General features: G+C 33.4%; 1 pseudogene; it reads right to left on the reverse strand.

Moving 5' to 3' along the window:
• Positions 1 to 6,101: 6,101 nt before the first annotated feature.
• LOC136080353 (histone-lysine N-methyltransferase SETMAR-like) lies at positions 6,102 to 9,226 on the reverse strand (annotated as a pseudogene).
• Between the last annotated feature and the right edge of the window lie 283 nt (positions 9,227 to 9,509).

Here is a 9,509-nt window from a genome sequence, read left to right on the forward strand (position 1 = left end):
GAGGCCACATTTGGAGCCCTTTGTTACGGCTTAGGGTTTATTAGTAGTAATGAGGCGATTGCTTGGGCTATTAAATAGTGTTCTGAGTACTATCTATCCTTTGAGTCAAGTTCTTCAATCCAATTTAAAAATGAATAAAGTACCAAAAACTATAAAACACAAAAAACCATCATCAACACCAAGTTCTCTAAACCTATCATTCACTAATATTCGTGGTCTTCGAAGTAACTTTTCTTCTGTTGAGTCTTATCTCTTGTAAAGTTCACCAGACCTACTTGCTCTTTTTGAGACTAATTTGAGTTCGGTTGTCTCATCTTGTGATCTTAGTGTTGATAGTTATCTTACTCTAATTCGTAAAGACTCCAATAGTCACATGCTTGGCCTGGGCATTTACATTCGTAAGAATTCACCCATTTGTCGTAAAACTAGGTTTGAATCCACAGACTATTCTTTTATGTGCTTTCGTTTAGCACCACTTCACTCTATTGCCTTTCTCTTTGTTCTATATCGCTCTCGTTCATCTTAAAACTGCACACTTTTTGACGTTCTTTCTGAACATATTGACTTGGCTCTCAATATGTTCAGAAATAACCTCAAAATGGCTTGGCTCTAGTGTCATTGATTCTGCAGGCATTAAAGCCCACAACTTTTGTCTTTCTCAATCCCTAACTCAAATAGTCAACTTTCCAACCCGCTTTCCAGACAACCCGAATCATTTACCTTCTCTACTCGACTTATGTCTTGTTTCTGATCCTAGTCAGTGCTCAGTTTCTCCACATTCACCCTTAGGTTCTTCTGATCACAGTTTGATCTCTCTAAAACTAATATCTCATTCTTCTTCATCACCTGAATCCCCCTATTATCGAACCTCTTACAACTACAGTAAAGCTGACTGGGATTCTTTCCGTCATTTTCTTCGTGACGGTCCTTGGGTAGAAATCTTTCGTCTTCCTGTCGACAAATGTGCTTCTTACATAACTTCGTGGGTTCAGGCTGGCATGGAATACTTTATTCCCTCTCGACGATTCCAGGTCAAGCCTCACTCTTCTCCATGGTTTTCCTCACACTGTGCTGCTGCGATTGCCAATCGAAATTGTTACTTCCATATTTACCAGCAAAACAATTCTCCAGAAAACAGACGTCTGTTTATTACTGCTAGAAACAATTGTAAAAAGGTTTTGTCTAACGCCAAAACCCGCTATTCTCAGGTCATGAAATCTCGTATCTCATCCCAAAAATAATGCTCTCGTAACTTCTGGAGAATCTTTAATAATGTCAATAATAAGGGCAAATCTATAATTCCACCTCTCTTGTATGGTTCAGACTTTGTCCCCGCGCCTAAAGACAAAGCCGATTTGTTTGCTAAAAACTTTTCATCAATATCATCTCTTGATTCCACTAGTTGCGTTCTACCTGATATTGCCAACAAACAAGTTTATCCATTGCTTGACATTCATGTTACTCCAGGATTTGTATCTAAAGTGATTTCCTGCCTAGACTCTTCTACAGCTTGTGGCCCGGACAACATACCTGTTATTGTCTTGCAGAAGTGTTCTCCGGAGCTGTCGTCTATACTCTCAAAACTATTCAACAAATGCTTATCAGAGTTTTGCTTTCAAGCCTGCTGGAAAGCGGCATCTGTTATTCCTATCTTCAAAAATTCTGGAGAGCGATCTGATTCGTCTAACTACCGTCCCATAATTCTTCTTCCTACCATTAGCAAGGTTTTTGAATCTTTAATTAACAAACACTTAATTTCTCATCTTGAATCTAATAACTTACTTTCTGACCATCAATATGGATTTTGATCTTCTCGTTCTACAGCTCATTTGCTAACAGTAATAACTGACAGGTTTTATCGTGCATTAGATAAAGGTGGAGAGGTTAAGGCCATCGCTCTTGACATTTCAAAAGCTTTTGATAAAGTTTGGCATGCTGGTCTTCTCCATAAGCTTTTTTCTTATGGTGTATCCGGCAACATCTTTAAGATCATTGAATCCTTCTTTTCCAATCGTAGCATAAAAGTTATCCTCAATGGACAACACTCTTCTTCTTATTCTTTAACTTCAGGGGTTCCTCAAGGTTTTATCCTTGGCCCTATAATCTTTTTAATTTACATTAATGATCTTCCAGATGATCTCACATCTAAGATGGCATTGTTTGCTGATGATACTACCATTTATTCTTGTCGTGATAAGAAACCATCACCCTCTGATTGCTTGGAGGAGGCATTTGAGCTTGAAAAGGATCTCACTTCTGCTACAGCATGGGGCTCACAGTGGCTGGTGAACTTTAATTCAGAAAAAACTCAATTTTTTTCAGCCAGTCGTTATCGCAATAATTTAGATCTTCCTATATTTATGAAAGGTGATGTACTCGATGAGTCACCTACTCTTCATCTTCTAGTATTAACTCTTACTTCCAATCTTTCTTGGAAACTATATATCAAATCAGTTGCAAAATTAGCATCTGCTTAGGTTGCATCTCTTTATTGAGCTCGTCACTTTCTTACTTCGGATTCTATTCTCTATCTCTATAAATCTCAAATCCGGCCTTGTATGGAATATTGTTGCCATATCTGGGGTGGTTCTTTTAATGATGCCCGTTCTCTTTTAGACAAGGTGCAAAAACGCATTGTAAACATAGTTGGACCTGCTCTTGCAGGCAACCTCCAACCATTATCACATCGTCGTAATGTTGCTTCTCTTTCTCTTTTCTATAAATACTATAGTGGGCACTGCTCTAAAGAGCTAGCGTCGTTTGTGCCATCTACTATAACTCATTCTCGTGTTACTCGTCATTAAATTAAGTGTCATCCTTTTTCTGTGACTGTTCCTAAGTGCTCCAAAAACGCTTATTTGTCTAGTTTTTTTCCTCGAACATCAGCTCTTTGGAATTCGCTTCCTTCATCTTGCTTTCCTGATTCATATAATTTGCAATCTTTTAAGACGTCCGTCAATCGTTATCTTGCTCTACAATCTTCATCTTTTCTCTTTCAGTAACTTCCAACTTTAATTAGTGGCTGCTTGCAGCCTTGTTGGAAGCGAAGATGTATAAAAAAAAAAAAAAAAAAAAAAAAAAAATGGCTGACACAACAAATAAAACAAAAACTTTTAAGTTTTTTGATAAAAATAATTCACTGCTTTTGAATAGAAATAAAGATCCTGATATAAATCTTTTTAATGAAATTGAAATTGACTCTTGTTACTTAAATGTGGAGAAAGTATCTTGTTATTTTAACTCAACGCAACCATTATTTTCGACATTAACCCTATTAAATTAAAAGTCTTAAAAAAAACTTTAAAGAAAATCTTAAAGCTATGTTACGAAACATAAACCATGAATTCAAGGTAATATGTCTTTTAGAAACTTGGTGTCAAATTGAAGATTCCGTTAACTCGAATCTTCAATTACCAGGATACAAATCAATTCATCAAACCCGAGTTGGTGGCAGAGGAGGCGGAATATGTTTTTTAATTTATAATTCAATTTATTTTCAAAAATAAGAAAATCTTAGTAATTGTAATGCGGAATGTGAGTCGTTAACTATAGAACTACTGATTCATAACAAAAAAAGTGTTTATTTAACCGCAATTTATTGACCACCTAGCGGAAATATAACAACGTTTGAAAACTATTTAGAACAGTATTTAGTAAGCGTTAGAAATAAACAAATATACTTAATGGGGGATTTTAATATTAACCTTTTAAACCTAAAAAATTATAATAAAGTCGAACGCTTTCTAAATCTCCTCTCTCAGCACAATATTTTACCATTAATTAATAAACCAACTCGCTTAACTCGTCAAACTGAAACTCTCATAGACAATATTTTTACTTATAACTTCTCGAAATATCACACTCAAAGCGGAACATAAAAACTGATATAAGTGATCATTTCCCAATATTTTTCACATCAAATTCAATATACAAAGAAAAATCAATCAAGGAATCAAACAAATTAATAAGCGTTACAAAAAGAAAGATAGATAAAAATACCATTGAAACCTTTCGTAACTATCTATCACTGGTAGATTGGGATCAACTCATCAACTACAAAGACGCAAATAACGCTTATGAATATTTTAACTTAGAGTTCAGTGATGCGTATGAAAAAGCGTTTCCAAAGCAAGAAAAAATAATTAAACTTAAAAGCTTACAAAGTCCATGGATTTTCCAAAGGTCTTATTAAATCTTCCAAAAAAAAACAAAGACTCTATGAAAAATACTTAAAAAAAAAAACTTACAAAAATGAAAACAAATACAAAAATTATAAAAACCTCTTTCAAAAAATAAAAAAACAAGCAAAAAAAATTATTATTCTAATTTATTGCAAAACAACATCGGAAATTTCAAAAACACATGGGATGTTATAAAAGAAATAATAGGAAAAAAAAAGATTGACTCTGGTAATACACTGCCTAAACGTTTAAATACTAATGATAAAAACATATTTATCAGTGATAAAAAAGAAATTGCTGAAAGCTTTAACAATTATTTTATAAACATTGGAAAGTCGTTAGCAAATAAAATAACTCAAAGTAAAAAACTATTTAAATCACACTTAAAAAAAGTAGACTTTACAATGGATGAGTATGACTTATCTCCTGATGAGCTTTGGAATGCTTTTGAAACCATAAAGTCCAGAAAAAGTTCTGGTCTTGATGACATAGACTCTAAAGTTGTTAAAAACGTTTATGACGTTATTGAGTATCCCCTAATGTATACCTTTAATCTCTCATTAAAAAATGGAGTTTTTCCTGACCGCCTAAAATTAGCACGCGTAGTTCCAGTATTTAAAAGTGGAGATGACTCGACTTTATCTAACTACAGACCCATCTCCATACTCCCATGCTTCTCAAAAATATTGGAGCGCATAATGTACAATAGACTCTTTACATACCTTTATAATCATAACATCCTCTACAATAACCAATACGGATTTAAAAAAGGCCACTCAACTGAACATGCTGTAATAAAATTAGTTAATGAAATTTTAAGTGGCTTCGACAAAAACAAACACACCCTTGGAGTATTTATCGACCTTTCAAAGGCTTTCGATACAGTGGATCACGAGATCCTTCTATACAAACGTTATAATTATGGTATAAAAAATAAAATTTTAAAATGGTTCAGTTGCTATATAAGAAACCGTAAACAAGCCTTATTTTACAATAAAACATACACTCCCCTTGAAATCGTCACATGTGGTGTTCCCCAGGGGGTCTATTCTAGGACCTCTGCTTTTCCTAATCTATATAAAAAACATATTTTTATCTTCCAGTATATTGAACTTCATTCTTTTCGCAGATGACACTCAAGCTTTCTATACCCACTCTAACATTACTACACTTTTTAATACAGTAAATCAGGAACTTGAAGAGTTGAGCGATTGGTTTAAAACAAACAAACTTTCTGTCAACATTGAGTACAAAAGTAATTATTTCTTTTTCACAAAACCATACAATTCAGACAAACTACCATTAAAACTTCCAGATATTCTATTAGACAGAGTGAGACTAAATCGAGCGTTCTCAGTTAAATTTCTCGCTAATATGAACATATTAGCTGGAAAGACCACATTAATATATTCAAAAACAAAATATCTAAAAACATTGGAATTATGCATAAAACCAGTTATAATTTAAATAATGCATGCCTTAAAAGTTTTTATTTTGCATATATACATAGCTATATTAACTACTGCAATATTGCCTGGGCTAGTACCTACCAATCAAAACTAGATTTAATATATAAAAAACAGAAACAAGCATGTCGTATATTAACAAACGCAAATAGAAATACCAATTCTAAACATTTAATGAAGGAATTGAGAATTTTTAATATCTACGAACAAAATATCTATTGCATTCTTCTGTTCATGTTTAAACTTAAAAATGATCTGGTCCCTGAAGTCTTCAATAACTTTTTTCGCCTTATTAATCACAAATATCAAACAAAATACTCTATCAAGAACTACTATATTCCGAAAACCTCTTTAAGACAATCTAAATTCTCAATATCCAGCAGAGGACCCCAATATCAAGTAGAAGACGTATTTACATTATGCAAAGATACACCACATTATATTAGGTTGCTGCAAAAATAATCTCGTTTTTCAACCGTTAACTTTGAACAAACATAACTCAGCATAGAATAAACTTTATTAATCGAAATAAGAACTATTACAATCAACACATTTTTGCCAACGAGAAACAAGTTTATTTATGCCGGTAGCTTAAAATTCCGAAGTCCTGGAAGCGATGAAGTCATCAAAGGTCGTTTTGACATCCTCTCGGCTTTTGAAGCATTTCTCGTGGAGGAAGTTGTCGAGATGCTTGAAAAAGTGGTAGTCGGTGGGCGAGAGGTCCGGTGAGTATGGTGGATGAGGCAGAGTTTCGTAGCCCAATGCGTTCAACTTCTGCAGGGTCGGTCGTGCGACGTGCGGCCGGGCGTTGTCGTGGAGGAGAATTGGTCCCTTCATATTGACCAATCTCGGGCACATACATCGGAGCTTTTGATGCATTTCGTCGATTTGCTGGCAGTACTTCTCTGCCGTAATCGTCTCGCCAGGATTCAGGAAGCTGTGATGGATGAGACCGGCTGCAGACCACCAAACAGTCACCATAACCTTCTTTTGGTGGAGATTCGGCTTCGGGAAGTGCTGTGGGGCCTCATCGCGGTCCAACCACTGCGCGGAACGTCGTCGGTTGTCGCAGAGGATCCATTTCTCATCACACGTCACGATCCGGTCGAGAAACGGATCGTTTTTGTTGCGCAGAAGAAGAGCAGACGATACCTCAAAACGACGATTTTTTTGATTTTCGTTCAGTTCGTGCGGCACCCATTTGCTAAGCTTTTTTGACTTTCCTATTTGCTTCAAGTGGCGATCAACTGTTGAGTTATGAACGTTGAGTTCTTCCGCAACCTCTCGTATAGTTTTGCGCGGGTCGGCTTCGATTAAGGCTCTCAATTGATCGTCATCAATCTCAGACGGGCGTCCGCGACCCTCTTCATCTTCAAGGCTCTCCTTACCGCTGCGGAACTTTTTGAACCACCACTGTGCCATACGTTCGTTAGTGGTTTCTGGGCCAAATGCAGTGTTGATATCGCGAGCTGTCTCGGCAGCTTTTCGGCCCATCTTGAACTGGAACAGAAAAATCGTGCAAATTTGTCTCTTGTCCATGATAGATTTGACGTCCTGTAAAAAATGACTAAATTATTATAAAACAAAACTAAATTATAAAATATTAATTATAAAATAAACAAAACAAAATTATAAAATAAAATACGATAACTAGATCAAGCGAAAAACGCGCTTTTAAATAACATATAGCATGACATCTGCCAATAATAAATTTATTCAAAAATTCATCCAAAAATATAAAATATGAAAAACGAGATTATTTTTGCAGCAACCTAATAATATATAATAGGCTAAAGATTTAACAAATACATTTTACATACATTTTTAGTAGAATTTTAGAATGTTGCCCAAAGAGAGAATTAATTTTTTTAACTTAATTTTAAAAACAGGAAGAGTAATAGAAGGATCAAAGTTTGGTAATACTATTTTATTCCAAAGATGGGGTGCACGATATGAAATACAAAATTGATTGAACGTAGTTCTACAAAAAGGTTCATTTAAAAAACTCTAATTTCTTAACGTGTATTTATTTATTTATTGGTTTTAAAAATAAAAGGTCGTTAAAAACAAATAAAGATAAATCGTTTTTCCATAAAAAAGTAAAACGTAAGACATTAAATACGTTCAGTTTATAAACATCTAGAGCCTTCATATAATCAAAAAAATATTTTGAATGTGAAAAGCGATCCGCATAATTAAGTACGCGGATTGCATTGTTCTGACGGCGATAAAGATGTTGTAATTTACTTTTATCCGTACTTCCCCAGGCGATGATTGCATAATTTATATAATTGTGTATAAATGAATAACAGAGTTGGGTTAAGTTTTTTTTGTTTAGATAATTTCGGGCTTTGTATAAAATGCCAATATTTTTGGAAATTTAAGTGCTTACATGATCAATATGTTTCTCCAAGTAATATTCTCATCAAGATAAACACCTAAGAATTTTATAACAGTATCTCTTTTTATTATCGTTTCATCAATATAAATTTGAGGCATATTACTTGGTAAAAAACGTTTTTTTGCGCAGGAGTGAAAGATAATCCATTTTGTTTTGTTAATATTTAAAGTTAATTTATTAGCTTTGAACCAATTAGAAATAAAATTGAGTTCTTTGTTTGAAGTTGAAAGAGTTCATAAACATCAGTATGGAATAAGAAAAGATTAGTATCATCAGCGAACATTATACTTTTCAATTTGGAAGCATTGTTTATGTCGTTTGCATAGATTAAAAATAGTAGTGGTCCGAGAATAGAACCTTGTGGAACACCACAGGTTATGCTCAGGGGTTTACTTTGCTGACCATCATTACTATACAAAAGTTGTTTTCGATTTGTTAAACAGCTTTTAAACCATTTTAAGATTTTATTGTTTAAACCATAATGTTTAATTTTTTTGATTAAAATGCGGTGGTTGACCGTATCAAAAACTTTTGATAGGTCAATAAAAACACCTAGTGTATATTAAGATTTTTCAAAAGGTTCAGAGATTTTATGTATAAATTGAATAATGGCATGTTCAGTTGAACTCCCTTTTCTGAAACGATACTGATTGTCATGAAATAAGTTGTTGTAATTAAAATAATTGTATACTCTGTTGAAGATAATTCTTTCTAAAATTTTAAAAAATATAGAAAGAACAGAAATAATTATACGATAATTACTGATATCTGATAATTACTGATGATCTGTCGCCTTCTTTATGGATAGGCGTAACCCTGGCAAGTTTTAAGCGTTCAGGAAAAATACCTTGATGAACAGATGCTCTGAAAATTTTAAAAAGAATATTTTTTAATTGTTCGTAGCAATCTATAGCAATATTCCCGTTTATTTCATCTGCACCAGGCGCTTTATTTTTTTTTAAGGATTTGAAAGCTTTTTCAAACTCATCAAATGATAGTTCGGCAGATAATTCTTCAGAGCAAATATCTTTGTCAATAGGTACCAAAAAATCATAAAATGAGGTTTGGGTATTTAGTATTTTTCTTGACAGAGTTGATCCAATTTCAGTGAAATATTTATTGAATTCATGAGCTATTATTTGTGATTTATACAAGCTATTGTTATCGACTTTCAGCATTTGTAGCAAAGAGGTTGAGCATGTTTTTTGTTTAATACTTTCTAAGTGCTTTTTGAGTCTTTTTTAACTTTATTAATTAATTTTGAATAATAAGTTTTTTTTAAATTTTTTCAAAAAGATTTTTGTAATCTTTGTAAATTTTTTCGCTAGTTGGTGTTTTTGTTTTTAGATATTTTATGTATAGATTTTGTTTTGTTTTGGATGATTTTTTGAATCCTTTGGTAATCCAGGGAATATTAAAGTGTTCTGTTTTTAATGTAATTGTAACAATTGGGAAATTAGA

The sequence above is a fragment of the Hydra vulgaris genome, chromosome 05, assembly GCF_038396675.1.
Source record: "Hydra vulgaris chromosome 05, alternate assembly HydraT2T_AEP".
Classification (NCBI taxonomy): Eukaryota; Metazoa; Cnidaria; class Hydrozoa; order Anthoathecata; family Hydridae; genus Hydra; species Hydra vulgaris.